Genomic DNA, 15000 nt, shown 5'->3' on the forward strand with positions numbered 1-15000 from the left:
ACATTTAAATGTTCGGTCATCAAAATTTATGTTTTAAGACATTATTCTTAATGCCTGAGTGTATTCATAGATGCAGGAGAATTTATTTGCATTTTATGAACATTTTCTGACTTAAAATTCAGCTAAAATCCCGTGTTTAGTACTAAGATAATTCTTACTGACTTTTATTGCGATAGGATGTTCCAAGAACTGTCTCCAGTGAGTTATTTTTTTTTCCACTTTAATTTCGAATATTAGTACCTCAGTGGTCGAGTATAGCTAAGATGTATAGCCATTTTGGTGATAGTGTGTTTATACTTGCTTTATATATCGCAAGTAACCTCAATGTTCAATATTACCATCTTGGACTTTTAAAAGAACTTATTCTCTACAGTCACAAGATTGAAATTATCATTATTACCATCAGTATCACAGGTTTTAAAAGCAGGTCTCTCATGAGTGGCATAAGAAAAGCAGACCTAAAAAATATTCCACATTCAGTGTCTTCCTATTATTATTATTATTATTATTATTATTATTATTATTATTATTATTACTTATTAATTATTATTATCATTACTATTTAGCCAAGCTGAAACCCCAGATAAAAAAAAAGCAGATTTATGAAAATACAGTTATTCATAAAAAAAATCCGTAATCCGATGACGACTGGAACAAAATACAAATAAAACGTTTCGTATTGAACCTCCAGTTAAGTAAACCAACGGTTCTAAATAATAGTTCTAATGTAGTAATCAGTGGTTGACGGTAGGTCAGAAGCTAAGAAGTTCTGAAAGCAAAGGATACCAGGAAACCGGTGACTGCCAGTGACTGATTAATAAATAATTGCCTAAAAGTACTCCAGTTAATAAAATCAATAACTTTCTCAAATATAAGACGAAAATTTTTTTTTCGACCTAAAATGTTAAAATTCTACATTACCCTTATTCGTAGATGCTTTATGTGGCTGGCATCGGTAGCTGTCGATTCGATATATATATATATATATATATATATATATATATATATATATATATATATATATATATATATTGTGACGGGCCGAGAGAGGAGTTGTGAAATCAAAGGCAGATTGGAAACGACTGAGTTATATTGTTGTGGAACACTCTCCTTATATACAAAACCTCAAGGCAACAGGACATGACAAGTTCACAAGACAGACAATATCACAGAGGAAAAACCAGACAGGAATTTTCATGTTCGTTTTAGTGCGAGGGAGGAGCGAAGATACAAGCATAATATATACAAAAGGAATTATGTACAATTGTGTGAAACACGGTTGGTACATGGCTCCCCCCCTAAAAATGACATACTGTACATGTTAAATAGGGCGCCCTGATCTAGAGAGGCGAACTGTAGGCGGGTCATCTGGCAGAAGATAAGCAGGTTTTAGACGATCAATGGAGACCCAGTCTTCTTTGCCCCGAATGTTTAGGAGGAATGCTTTCGGACTGCGTCGGATCACAAGGAAAGGTCCCGTGTAAGGGGGCGTTAACGGTGGCTTGCTGGTGTCGTTGCGCAGGAAGACGTGCGTTGCAGAGTGCAAGTCCGTTGGTATGTGATGCTTCGCTGGGGCTTATAAGTCTGGCGGCACGGAGTAAATTTTCCCACGACGTGACTTATGCGCTGGAGATCGTAGGAGGAGGTTGTAGAAGGAAAAAACTCGGTAGGGACGACCAACGGGTCGCCATACACCATTTCAGCTGCCGAGACGTCGAGGGCGTCTTTAGGAGTGGTCCTTAGTCCAAGGAGGACCCAGGGAAGCTAAGTAAACCAGTTGCAATCCTTGCAGCGGGACATCAAAGCTGCTTTGAGGGTGCGATGAAAACGTTCAACCATTCCATTGGCAGCGGGGTTGTAGGCCGTTGTCTGATGTAGGGTGATGCCCAGGAGATTCGCTAATGACGTCCATAATTGAGAGGTGAAAGTGGTTCCCCTGTCAGAAGTAATATGCTCAGGGATACCGAATCTTGAAATCCATCCAGAGAGTAAGGCAGATGTACATGAGGCGGACGTTGCAGTTTCCATGGGAATGGCTTCAGGCCAACGAGTGGAGCGGTCGATGACGGTAAACAGGTAACAATGTCCTTGTGATGTGGGTAGGGGGCCTACAACGTCGACGTGAATGTGTGCGAAACGACGCTGAGGTTGAGGAAAGGTGCCCACTCCTGAATCCGTGTGTCGATGTACTTTGGAAGTTTGGCAAGAAGTACAGGCACGGACCCAATCCTTAGCATCCTTAGAAATGCCGTGCCAAATGAACTTTGCCTTCAGCAGCTGTGCAGTAGAACGGCACGAGGGATGTGAAAGCCCGTGGATGAAATCAAACACCTGTCGGCGCATGGGAGCAGGAATCCAAGGTCGCGGTCTAACAGTACTGACGTCACAGAGGAGGGTGGTGTTGGAGTTTTCGAGGGGAAAATCCTCCCAACGGAGGGACGTGCAGGATGTCCTACAAGCTTGATACTCTGGATCCTGTCGTTGGGCTTCAGCCAGGGCGTTGTAGTCCAATCCCGGTTGAACGGCAGCCAACGTGTTTCTTGACAGGGCATCGGCAACGGGATTCATTTTCCCAGGGACGTATTGGAGGGTGCAATTGTATTCAGCCACGGCAGAGAGATGTCGGCGTTGACGGGCGGACCAGGCGTCAGACAGTCGAGTGAAGGCGTGCACCAGAGGCATGTGGTCTGTGCGAATGACGAAGGGCGTACCTTCTAAGAAATGGCGAAAGTGACGGACAGCCAAGTGCACCGCCAGCAATTTGCAATCGAAGGTAGAATAACCCGATTCTGCCTTGGACAGTTTTCTGCTGAAGAAGGCCAATGGGCGGGGCGAGCCTTTGACCACCTGCTCGAGTACTGCACCAATAGCGACGTCGCTGGCATCGGTGGAGAGAAGGAGAGGGGCGTGTGGGATAGGAAAAGTGAGAGCCGCAGCAGTTGATAGGGCCTTCTTTGCATTGCAGAAGGCTGCTTCTTGAAGGGGACCCCACTTCAGGTCCTTTGGCTTGCCCTTGAGGGAGGCGTAGAGGGGAGCAAGAGTGGCGGCAATGGCTGGCAGAAAACGATGATAATAGTTGATCATGCCCAAGAATTCCTGCAGAGCTTTGACGGTTGAGGGCGTGGGGAAATTCTGAACGGCTGCTACCTTCTCAGGGAGGGGATGGACTCCTTCAGGAGTGATACGGTGCCCTAAGAACGACACTTCGTTGGCGCCAAAGGTACACTTGTCATACCGGACTACAAGGCCGTTTTATTGCAGGCGGTCGAGCACGATGCGCAGGTGACGGAGGTGTTCCTCTTTTGAGGAGGAGAACACAAGTATGTCGTCCACATAACATACACAGAAAGGGAGGTCCCCTAAGATGCCATCCATGAGACGTTGAAACGTTGCCCCAGCATTATGAAGGCCAAAACAGGAGTAATTGAAGGTGTATGTGCCAAACGGAGTGGTGATGGCAGTCTTGGGGTTGTCTTCTGGGTTCATAGGCACCTGATAATACCCCTTCAGGAGGTCGAGCGTTGAGAAAACCTTTGCTTTGTGCAGGTAGGAGGTTACATCGGCAATGTTTGGGAGGGGTTAGTGATCCGGTTCTGTTTGCATGTTCAGGCGCCTGTAATCCCCGCACGGACGGAGGGAGCCGTTTTTCTTCAGAACGATGTGTAAGGGTGACGACCATGGGCTGGAGGCCTTATGGCAAAGGCCCATTTTCTCCATTTCGGCGAACGTCTGTTTGGCGGCTGCCAATCGTTCCGGTGCCAGACGTCTGAATTTTGCGAAGACTGGGGGTCCCGTCGTCTTGATATGGTGATAAATACCGTGCTTGGCAGGAACCGTGGGCGTTTGGCGAAGTTCTGGACGGAAAACTTCCGGGTACGACGTGAGAAGGTGGGCGTAGGCATCCGTGGGTGCGCTGATGTGGAGAGCGAGGTTAGAGGGGGCGGGTTGAAGAGGTGTCGACAAGTACGAGTCTGCGTTGACCAATCGTCGGTGGGCGACATCGACCAGAAGGTGGAAATGAGAGAGGAAATCCGCACCGAGGATTGGCATTGTGACGTCAGCAACGAGAAACTTCCAATTGAATTTACCGTTTCCGAACGATAATGTGAGGCTCTCGTAACCGTAGGTGGGTATCGCAGATCCGTTGGCAGCTACCAAGCGGACGTCGGCAGATGTAGACAGACTACGTTGTGTCTTGAAGAGTTTCCTTGGCAAAAGAGAACGACAAGCACCCGTGTCTACCAAAAATCGCACGCCCGTTCCTGCATCCTGTAAAAAGAAAAGATTAGAAACATGGGAGGCCACCGCCACAAGCGATGGCCTACTTACAAGTTTTTTGGCCACTGACAATCTGTGGCACATCTCTTTGCGGTTGCCCCGAAGCTGAAGTGGTAGTAGCAAAACTGCGGCGGATGGGAGGTAGTAAGTGGCTGTAGAAGTCGTTCGTTGGGGCGCGAGCGATTGGTGGGTGGTGGGCGGCTTTGGCACGTCACGGGGTAGGCGTGTATGTCCTACGGCATTCATGTCAGCTTCGGTTGACGTTGAATAGGCATCCTCGTCGTCAGGGGTAGAGGCGTTGATGGAGGTCTTGAAGTGGCTGTCCATAAGGTCGTCGGGTTTGGTCATCAAGTCCTTTATGGGTAAACTATCGATATCGGGTATGGCAGCGCGCACAGGTTCAGGTAAACGGCGTATCCAAAGGGCACGGAGTAGGTTCACCTCACGAGGAGAGCCGTCTGCGGCAGGTTGAAGGCGAGCGATACTGGTCATTTCCCTGAGGGCAAGCGAAGCCCTTTGGTCCCCCAACAGTTGTTGCGAGAGCTGAAAAAGCTTTGCTATACGGGCGGCTGGCGACGGCGAGTACTGCTGCAGAAGGTATGATTTGAGGTCGTCATACGCTATTGGGGTGTCTCCTTGTTCACAAAGCCACTCGGATATTTCTGGGAAGGTGTCCTCGGGTATTGCCGCGAGAACATAATCCGCTTTGGTGGTTGAGCGAATCACGCCCCTGATACGAAACTGGACTTCTGCGCGCTGAAACCAAGCAAACGCCTCTCCGCTGGCAAACGATGAAAGTTTGAATGGAGCGGCCGCAGCACCAACTGCCGTAGAGTCCGCCATAGTACCAACGATGAAGGGGCGAGGGGGTGGGGGTGGAAGGCGGTGGGAGCGAGTCGACTTCCGGGGTCACCAATGTGACGGGCCGAGAGAGGAGTTGTGAAATCAAAGGCGGATTGGAAACGACTGAGTTATATTGTTGTGGAACACTCTCCTTATATACAAAACCTCAAGGCAACAGGACATGACAAGTTCACAAGACAGACAATATCACAGAGGAAAAACCAGACAGGAATTTTCATGTTCGTTTTAGTGCGAGGTAGGAGCGAAGATACAAGCATAATATATACAAAAGGAATTATGTACAATTGTGTGAAACACGGTTGGTACGATATAAATATATACATACATACATATATATATATATATATATATATATATATATATATATATATATATAGTTTGTATGTACATATACATATATTCATGTATGTCATATATATACATACATGTATAAGTATACAATGTAAATATGCGTAAAAATATATATTTATCAATCTATATAATATACATACACGTACACACACACGTGTATATATATATATATATATATATATATATATATATATATATATATATATATATATATATATATATATATATATATATAGTGTGTAAGGAATGCTATTCTTTATGATAATGTAATAATAGTATGGTTTTTTAAAGTATCTATATGTGGTATTTCTCTCATATATGACAAAATCCAAAATGGACATTCATTAGAAGAGAGAATCTATTTTTATTCCTCTTTGTGTTTTGGTAGCTTACCTTAATCAATAATCGATTGAATTCATTGCTGCAAAATTCGCGGTGAATTTACTTTTCGAAAAAATATAAACAAGTATTAAAAATACACCCCCTGACACCAAAATTCAAGATGAGTGAAGTTATACATAAAGATATATACGTATATCTTTTAAAGTTTTCACAAATGAAAAGTAATCTTGGTATGCAACAACTACACAAATAAAAACTTACTTCTTGATTCCAGGAAGAAGGAGCTGAGAAGCGTGTTTGCAAGTGTCCACGCACTGACGCCTCACCTTCCGTATCCTCTCTCTCAGTTCAGGTCCGTCTCTGCTCTGCCCCACGCAGATCAGCAGATCCCGGAATAACGCTACTTGCGAGTTGATCTCCACCACCAACTGGAACACAGAAACGGAAGAAATATAGTGATTTGCATTCTATTGTTGATATATATATATATATATATATATATATATATATATATATATATATATTTACACACATATATATACATATATATACATAGATATGTATATACATATATATATATATATATTTATATATATATATATATATATATATATATATATATATATACACACACACACACACACACATATATATATATATATATATATATATATATATATATATATGTATATATATAATGTCTAACAACTGTAGAACAATTGGAAACACCCTTTTGCTTTCCTATATAAACCGTCACTCTCCACTGTATTATTCATTTTAACTTTACATCCTGAAGAGGGCCAATGTTTATTGGCCGAAATATAGTAATTTATTTATATTTCCTGTGTTTCTTTTATGGGCCTTTCTGAAAACACACACACACACACACACACACACACACACACACACACACACACACACACACATATATATATATATATATATATATATATATATATATATATATATATATATATACACACAAATATAACTATTGCACACATGAATCTTAAATTCTAAAACAAACATTTAAACGTTTACTAGCTATTTACCAAGGCACTTCCCCCCATTATGGGGGTAGTCGACATAAAAAACGGGAACAAAAGGGAACCTTTCCTCTCTCCGCTCCTCCCAGCCTGACGAGGGATTCAGCCGAGTTTGACTGGTACTGCCAGGTTACCACAGCCCACTTTCCCCGTTACCCATCACAATAAAGCTTCACAAAGTGAATCCCCTACTACTGCTACCTCCACGGCCACCAAGGGGACTGGAGGAAGCAGCAGGGCCTACCAGAATTGAGTCATAATCGCTTGCCATTCATTCCTATTTATAGCATGCTCTCTTGTCTTTCTCACATCTATCCTCCTATCACCCAGGGCTTTCTTCACTCCATTCATCCACCCAAACCTTAGCCTTCCTCTTGTACTTCTCCCATCAACTCTTGCATTCATCACCTTTAGCAGACAAGCCACTGTCCATTCTCTCAACATGGCCAAACCACCTCAACACATTCATATCCACACTAGCTGCTAAATCATTTCTTACATCCGTTCTCACCCTCACCACTTCGTTCCTAACCCTATCTAAACGAGATACACCAGCCATACTCCTCAGACACTTCATTTCAAACATTCAATTTCTGTCTCTCAGTCACTTTCATTCCCCACAACTCCGATCCATACATCGCAGTTGGTACAATCACTTTCTCATACAGAACTCTCTTTACATTCATGCCTAACCCTCTATTCTTTACCACCTCTTTCACTGCTCCCAAAACTTTGCATCCTTCATTCACTCTCTGATGTACATCTGCTTCCGCTCCACCATTTGGTGGAACAACAGACCCCAAGTACTTAAACTGATCTACTTCCTCAGTTAACTCTCCATTCAATATGACATTCAACCTCAAACCACCCTCCCTTCTCGTGCATCTCATAACCTTACTCTTACCCACATTAACTCTCAACTTCCTTCTCTGTCACTAATCGACCAAGCTTCTCTTCCGATTCTACAACCAGTACAGTATCATCCGCAAACAACAATTGATTTACCTCCCATTCATGATCACTCTCGTCTATCAGTTTTAGTCTTTGACCGATCACTCGAGCATTCACCTCTCTCACCACTCTATCAACATACAAATTTAACAACCATAGCGACATCACATATCACAGTCTCAGCCCCACTCTCACTGGGAACCACTCACTCACTTCATTTCCTATCCTAACACATGCTTTACTACCTTCGTAGAAACTCTTCACAGCTTGCAACAACCTTCCACCAATTCCATATGACCTCATCAAATTCCACATCGCTTTCCTACCAACTCTATCATATGTATTCTCCAGATCCATAAACGCAACATACACCTCCTTGCCTTTAGCTAAACATTTCTCTCATATCTGCTTAACTGTAAAAATCTGACTCATACATCCCCTACCTCTTCTAAAACCACTCTGTACTTCTAAGATTGCATTACCTGTTTTATACTTAATCCTATTAATTAGTACTCTACCATACACTTTTCCAACTACACTCAACAATCTAACACCCCTTGAATTACAACACTCATGCACATCTCCCTTACCTTTATATAGTGGTATAATACAGGCATACACCCAGTCTACTGGTACCATTGACAACATAAAACATATATTAAACAATCTCACCAACCATTCAAGTAAAGTTACAACCCTTTCCTTTAACATCTCAGTCTTCACACCATCCATATCAGGTGCTTTTACACGTTTTAAACGTTTACATAATATGTATATACTGTATATTCATATACAGATGTGTTTATATGTAAATATAATACACACGGACACACACACGTATGTATATATATATATATATATATATATATATATATATATATATATGTATATATATATACAGTATATATATACATATATATACATATATCCATATATATATGTATATATATAGATATGTATGTATATATGTATATATATATATATACATACATATCTATCTATATATACATACATATCTATCTATCTATATATATATATATATATATATATATATATATATATATATATATATATATATATATACATACATAATTAAAGAGCCATGGAAAGGAAAGAAAATTGATGGGAATAACACTAAAAGACAAAAAGAGCAACATGGATAGGAGAGCAAACTAAAGTAGAAGATATTCTAAAATGTAGGAAAATGAAATGGACATAGGCAGGATATGTAATGAGAATGACAAACAAAAGTTGGACATTAAGAATAACAGAATGAGTCTATAGAGATTGCAGAAGAAGCAGGGGAAGGAAGAGAAGACGATGGATTGACAAACTCAGAAAATATGCGGGTGTCGACTGAGAGAGAGAGAGAGAGAGAGAGAGAGAGAGAGAGAGAGAGAGAGAGAGAGAGAGAGAGAGAGAGAGAGAGAGAGAATGTTTCGTTTCGATTTCATTTTATTTCTTTGAATTTCCTCTGAAATTCATTCAGCATTCTCATGGGCAAGTGAGGGAAAGACCTGAATGTTTACAGCTATTAACCATTATTGGGTACGCAAAACATGTTTACAGACTACAGGTATAGTTGGTTATAAGTCACCTATTTTGTTAACTAGCCGGTGGGACCAGAGAATACTCTTTACCTCACGGTCTAGGTATACCAAAGTCCTTTGGGTATACCGTGGCTTACGCATGGTCGTGGTATATACCTATAATGAGGGTGGTATTTCTGACATTTACAGCTGACTAAACGAAAACAGTTTAGTGATAATCTGAAAGATTTTATTTTGTCCTATTCACTGTCAAGATACCTGGACCGTGGTTATACTCAAGGTCTACAGAATACATTCTATAGACCTTTTTTGTATTATTCATCTTGCGTCAAATGTATAATCTCAAGGAAGGTAGAATATTTTAAGTTATCTCCCAAGAAAGTTTTTTCTGTACGGTTATGTGGAGGCCTTCCTTTTTATCGTTGTTGTTTTGGATGCTTGATATGTCACTGTTATTTGCCTCTCCAAAGGTTCCTCTGAATTGAGGTTGGTTATTTATTGATAGGATTAGGAGTCCTAATAGGATTCCTGCAGATCAATATGAAGATGCTGAAATAAATAATAAGGGGCCTGGTGTGGACCAGTGGACTTGTCATAAGACTTATGACACCCATGCCAGTGTATGCATGAGGTTGTGCTTATAGCTTCATTTTGAATATCAACCGCAGAAGCATTAATAATAATAATAAGAAGAAGAAGAAGAAGAAGAAGAAGAAGAAGAAGAAGAAGAAGAAGAAGAAGAAGAAGAAGAAAAAGTAGAAGTAAACCATTTATTTTGACTGAAATTTCAAACTCCAGGCAACGAATTTGCAAAACTCTGGGTGTTGTAAGTTAAGTTTTTGTTTTACAAGTTCAGAAAGTCAATCATGAAAATCAATTATCTGAAATGCCCCAACTTGAGAGTTCTTTTAGGTTTACGACTCGAATAGTTAGAAGAGTAATAGTGACTCAAGGTGGTAGTTATACGAAAAAAAAAAAAAAATCAAAATATCAAATAATACGTATGGCTTACAGAAATATATTATCATTACAAATCTAAATAGTATATACAATAACTAAAATATATTACTTAGTGCATATAAAGTGGTATAAGGCAGTAGTTTCATTTAACATATAACATAATCACGCAAGTTACATCTTAATGCAAACTCAGCTTTGAATTGCACTGGTCTTAGACAGTTATTAACACTTCATTTCTCTAAAGCAATTCAAACAAAATGGCACTGGTCTTAGAGAGTTATTAACACTTCATTTCGCTAAAGCAATTCAAGCAAAATGGCACGGGTCTTAGCGAGTTATTAACACTTCATTTCTCTAGAGCAATTCAAGCAAAATGGCACTAGTCTTAGACAGTTATTAACACTTCATTTCATTATAGCAATTCAAACAAAATTGCACTAGTCTTAGACAGTTATTAACACTTCATTTCGCTAAAGCAATTCAAACAAAATTGCACTAGTCTCAGACAGTTATTAACACTTCATTTCGATACAGCAATTCAAAAAAAATTGCACTAGTCTCAGACAGTTATGTTAATAACACTTAATTTCGATAAAGCAATTCAAACAAAATTGCACTAGTCTCAGACAGTTATTAACACTTCATTTCGATAAAGCAATTCAAACAAAATTGCACTAGTCTTAGACAGTTACTAACGCTTCATTTCATTGTAGCAATTCAAATACAAACAAATATAAATACCACAGAGATCAGAGATGTCAAAGGGAACAGAGGTATCAGAGCCAAAGGGAAACTTGACTTTAATTTTATCTGGTTTCCAGACGACTGGTGGAGCTGAGTTTCCAGGGAGATGTGTCCTCTGTTATGCAAAAATAACCATTATATATCCACCTAGTAACGTATTTACGGCTGCGTCACATGGCAAAAAAAAAAAAAAAAAAAAAAAAAAAAAAAAAAAAAAACTTTGGCCCGAATATACTCGTAAGGATTTTGGTAATGAAATGAACTTCGAGTTTACGTAATATCATAAGATATTACTAAGATTATTCCTATCCACCTGCTAAAAAGAAATAAAAAACTTTGATGAAGAAACCCAATTTCTCGTATCCTGGATTCTATTCGTTTTGGACCCTTCGAGATTTCCTATATCGCATTAGAATTTTCTTCCAGCACCGCAATAAAAATACACAGCATTAGATTATAATACGTCGTAGTACATTCACTAAAAATCCCCCTTCATTTACATACTTGATATATACGCATGTATGACTCTAAGCAATAACATACCAATAACATAATGATTATGATAATAAATATAAATATTGCTATTACTACTCATATCACAGTAATTATTTCAAAGCTCTTAAGAAATGTGTAATAATCCTTATCTCAAGAGATTTTAAAATTATCATCATTATGGAAAAATAAAAAATGATAGATTATGGTTTAAAAACTTAGGTCCACTGCAAAGTCATCCAGGTATTGAGCAAATGAATTTACATCCCGTTGCTGTTGCATAACTCAACGAACTAAAAATTAACATTCAAATTGCTGCTGATTTTCGTCGTCATCAAACTCAAATTTTGCAGTTTCTATAGTTTTTAATCTGTTATGCAAGTCTTTCATTATGATGATTATAATGACTATGAAACTACTACTACAATTACCAATCGTGCTTTAACTTATGTAATATCAATACAAATTATTACATTAATTATATTACTATTACCACTGCTATAGCAAAAATTAATCAGAACTATATTATTATTATTATTATTATTATTATTATTATTATTATTATTATTATTATTATTAGCTAAACTACAACCCCAGTTAGAAAAGCAGGATGCTATAAACACTAGAGTTCCATCAGGGAAAAATTAGCCCAGTGAGGAATGGAAATAAGGAAATAAAATTATAACAGAAGTAATGAACAATTAAAAAATGAAATATTACAGAGCAGTCACAACACTAAAACTGGGCTAACAAGGAAAATATTTATGAAAATGAAGTTTGTATTGCTTTTATTACATACACACGTTTATAACTACACACCTGACAGTGAAATATCGAGAGCTAATAACTGATTACGTACTACACTGAGTTCATAGTCATTAAAGACTATTAGTCGTCAACTAAGCGTGAAATAGGCTGACACAGGAGGGGATGCGAACGGTGATGGATTAGTACCAAGTGGCTGCTGTACAAAAATACACGGAAATTTAGTTTATTTTCATTTATTTGGATATAGGATTCGATGGGTCGTGTGTTTCTGAGAGTGAGAGAGAGAGAGAGAGAGAGAGAGAGAGAGAGAGAGAGAGAGAGAGAGAGAGAGAGAGAGAGAGAGAGAGAGAAGGAAAATAAGTACGAAGTAAAATTAAATGCATCTGTGATGGCAAATAGATAGATATTGGAATAATAGTTTTAAGATAACCATTATAAAGATGATTCTTAACAAGGAAATCTCCAATAAACCAGAATTAACAGTAATGACTACCTACCTATCTATCTATCTATATATATATATATATATATATATATATATATATATATATATATATATATATATATATACAGTATATATATATATATATATATATATATATATATATATATATATATGTATGTATATACAGTATATATATATATATATATATATATATATATATATATATATATATATATATATATCGACCAATCAAGCTATCTAGATCTTTTTTCCCATCATCAAAGGTAAAACCTGAAAATTAACGCCAACTAACAAACATTTATCAGTTAAATCAGCAAAATTCAATTTATGAGACAAGAATCATAAATACTACCTTGATATTAGATGAATTATAATAGCACTAAGGCAAAAAATACAGATACGGTATTATTATTATTATTATTATTATTATTATTATTATTATTAGCCAAGCTACAACCCTAGTTGGAAAAGCAAGATGCTATAAGCCCAAGGGCTCCAATAGGGAAAAATAGCTCAGTGAGGAAAGGAAATAAGGAAATAAATAAATTATGAGAATAAATTAACAATAAATCATTCTAAAAAAAGTAACAACGTCAAAACAGATATGTCCTATATAAACTATTAACAACGTCAAAAACAGATATGTCATATACAAACTATTAACAACGTCAAAAACAGATATGTCATATATAAACTATAAAAAAGACTCATGTCTGCCTGGTCAACATGAAAACATTTGCTCCAACTGTGAACTTTTGAAGTTCTACTGATTCAACTACCCGATTAGGAAGATCATTCCACAACTTGGTAACAGCTGGAATAAAACTTCTAGAGTACTGTGTAGTATTGAGCCTCGTGATGGAGAAGGCCTGGATATTAGAATTAACTGCCTGCCTAGTATTAACAACTGGATAGAATTGTCCAGGGAGATCTGAATGTAAAGGATGGTCAGAGTTATGAAAAATCTTATGCAACAAGCATAATGAACTAATTGAACGACGGTGCCAAAGATTAATATCTAGACCAGGAATAAGAAATTTAATTGACCGTAAGTTTCTGTCCAACAAATTAAGATGAGAATCAGCAGCTGAAGACCAGACAGGAGAACAATACTCAAAACAAGGTAGAATGAAAGAATTAAAACACTTCTTCAGAATAGATTGATCACCGAAAATCTTGAAAGACTTTCTCAATAAGCCTATTTTTTGTGCAATTGAAGAAGACACAGACCTTATATGTTTCTCAAAAGTAAATTTACTGTCGAGAATCACACCTAAAATTTTGAAAGAGTCATACGTATTTAAAGAAACATTATCAATACTGAGATCCGGATGTTGAGGAGCCACCGTCCTTGACCTACTTACAATCATACTTTGAGTTTTGTTAGGATTCAACTTCATACCCCATAATTTGCACCAATCAATCAATGTAAATATCACCCACGAATGGCATATAATACCGAATTCTATCTTGGGAATATATATCCATTTGGAATTCATTTTATGGTAACAGCTTCTGGCCGGGTAGAGATTTGAACCCCTACCTATTCGGCCGGAAACCATACCAACTGAGCCATCTAGTCCTCGCAGGCATGGTTTCCGGCCGAATAGGTAGGGGTTCGAATCTCTACCCGGCCAGAAGCTGTTACTATAAGAATGAATTCCAAGTGGATATATATTCCCAAGATAGAATTCGGTATTAAATGCCCTTCGTGGGTGATATATATATATATATTATATATATACATATATATATACATATACATATATTCATATATATATATATATATATATATATATATATATATATATATATATATATATATATATATATATATATATGTGTGTGTGTGTGTGTGTGTTAGAAATAATCTCTCGAGATGAGGATTATGAAGTACACGTCTTCAGAGCTTAAAATAATTAATGATGTAGTAACAGTAGTCTACAGTAATAGTACTATTTATATTCATTAGAATTATCAGTATAAGTTATTGTTCATGCAATTGCTCGTGGTTCATGCAATTGCTCGTGGTCATATATACATATCTATGAAGTATGTAAGTGAAAGGGGATATTTTATTAATATTCTATGACGCATAAAAGTCTAACATGATGTATTTTTAATACGGTGCTGGAACTAATTGAACGACGGTGCCAGAGATTAATATCTAGATCAGGAATAAGAAATT

The 15000-nt window shown here is 37.9% G+C and overlaps 1 protein-coding gene across 1 annotated transcript in view; it reads right to left on the reverse strand.

Annotated features, from left to right (window-relative positions):
- LOC137639039 (uncharacterized) overlaps window positions 1–6230 on the reverse strand; it is a 210919-nt gene extending 204689 nt beyond the window's left edge. Inside the window, exon 1 of the mRNA XM_068371354.1 lies at window positions 6097–6230. The gene's annotated coding sequence lies outside the window, so the exon portion shown is untranslated. The remainder of the gene's footprint in view (window positions 1–6096) is intronic.
- Between the last annotated feature and the right edge of the window lie 8770 nt (window positions 6231–15000).

Source organism: Palaemon carinicauda, chromosome 4, assembly GCF_036898095.1.
Source record: "Palaemon carinicauda isolate YSFRI2023 chromosome 4, ASM3689809v2, whole genome shotgun sequence".
Classification (NCBI taxonomy): domain Eukaryota; kingdom Metazoa; phylum Arthropoda; class Malacostraca; order Decapoda; family Palaemonidae; genus Palaemon; species Palaemon carinicauda.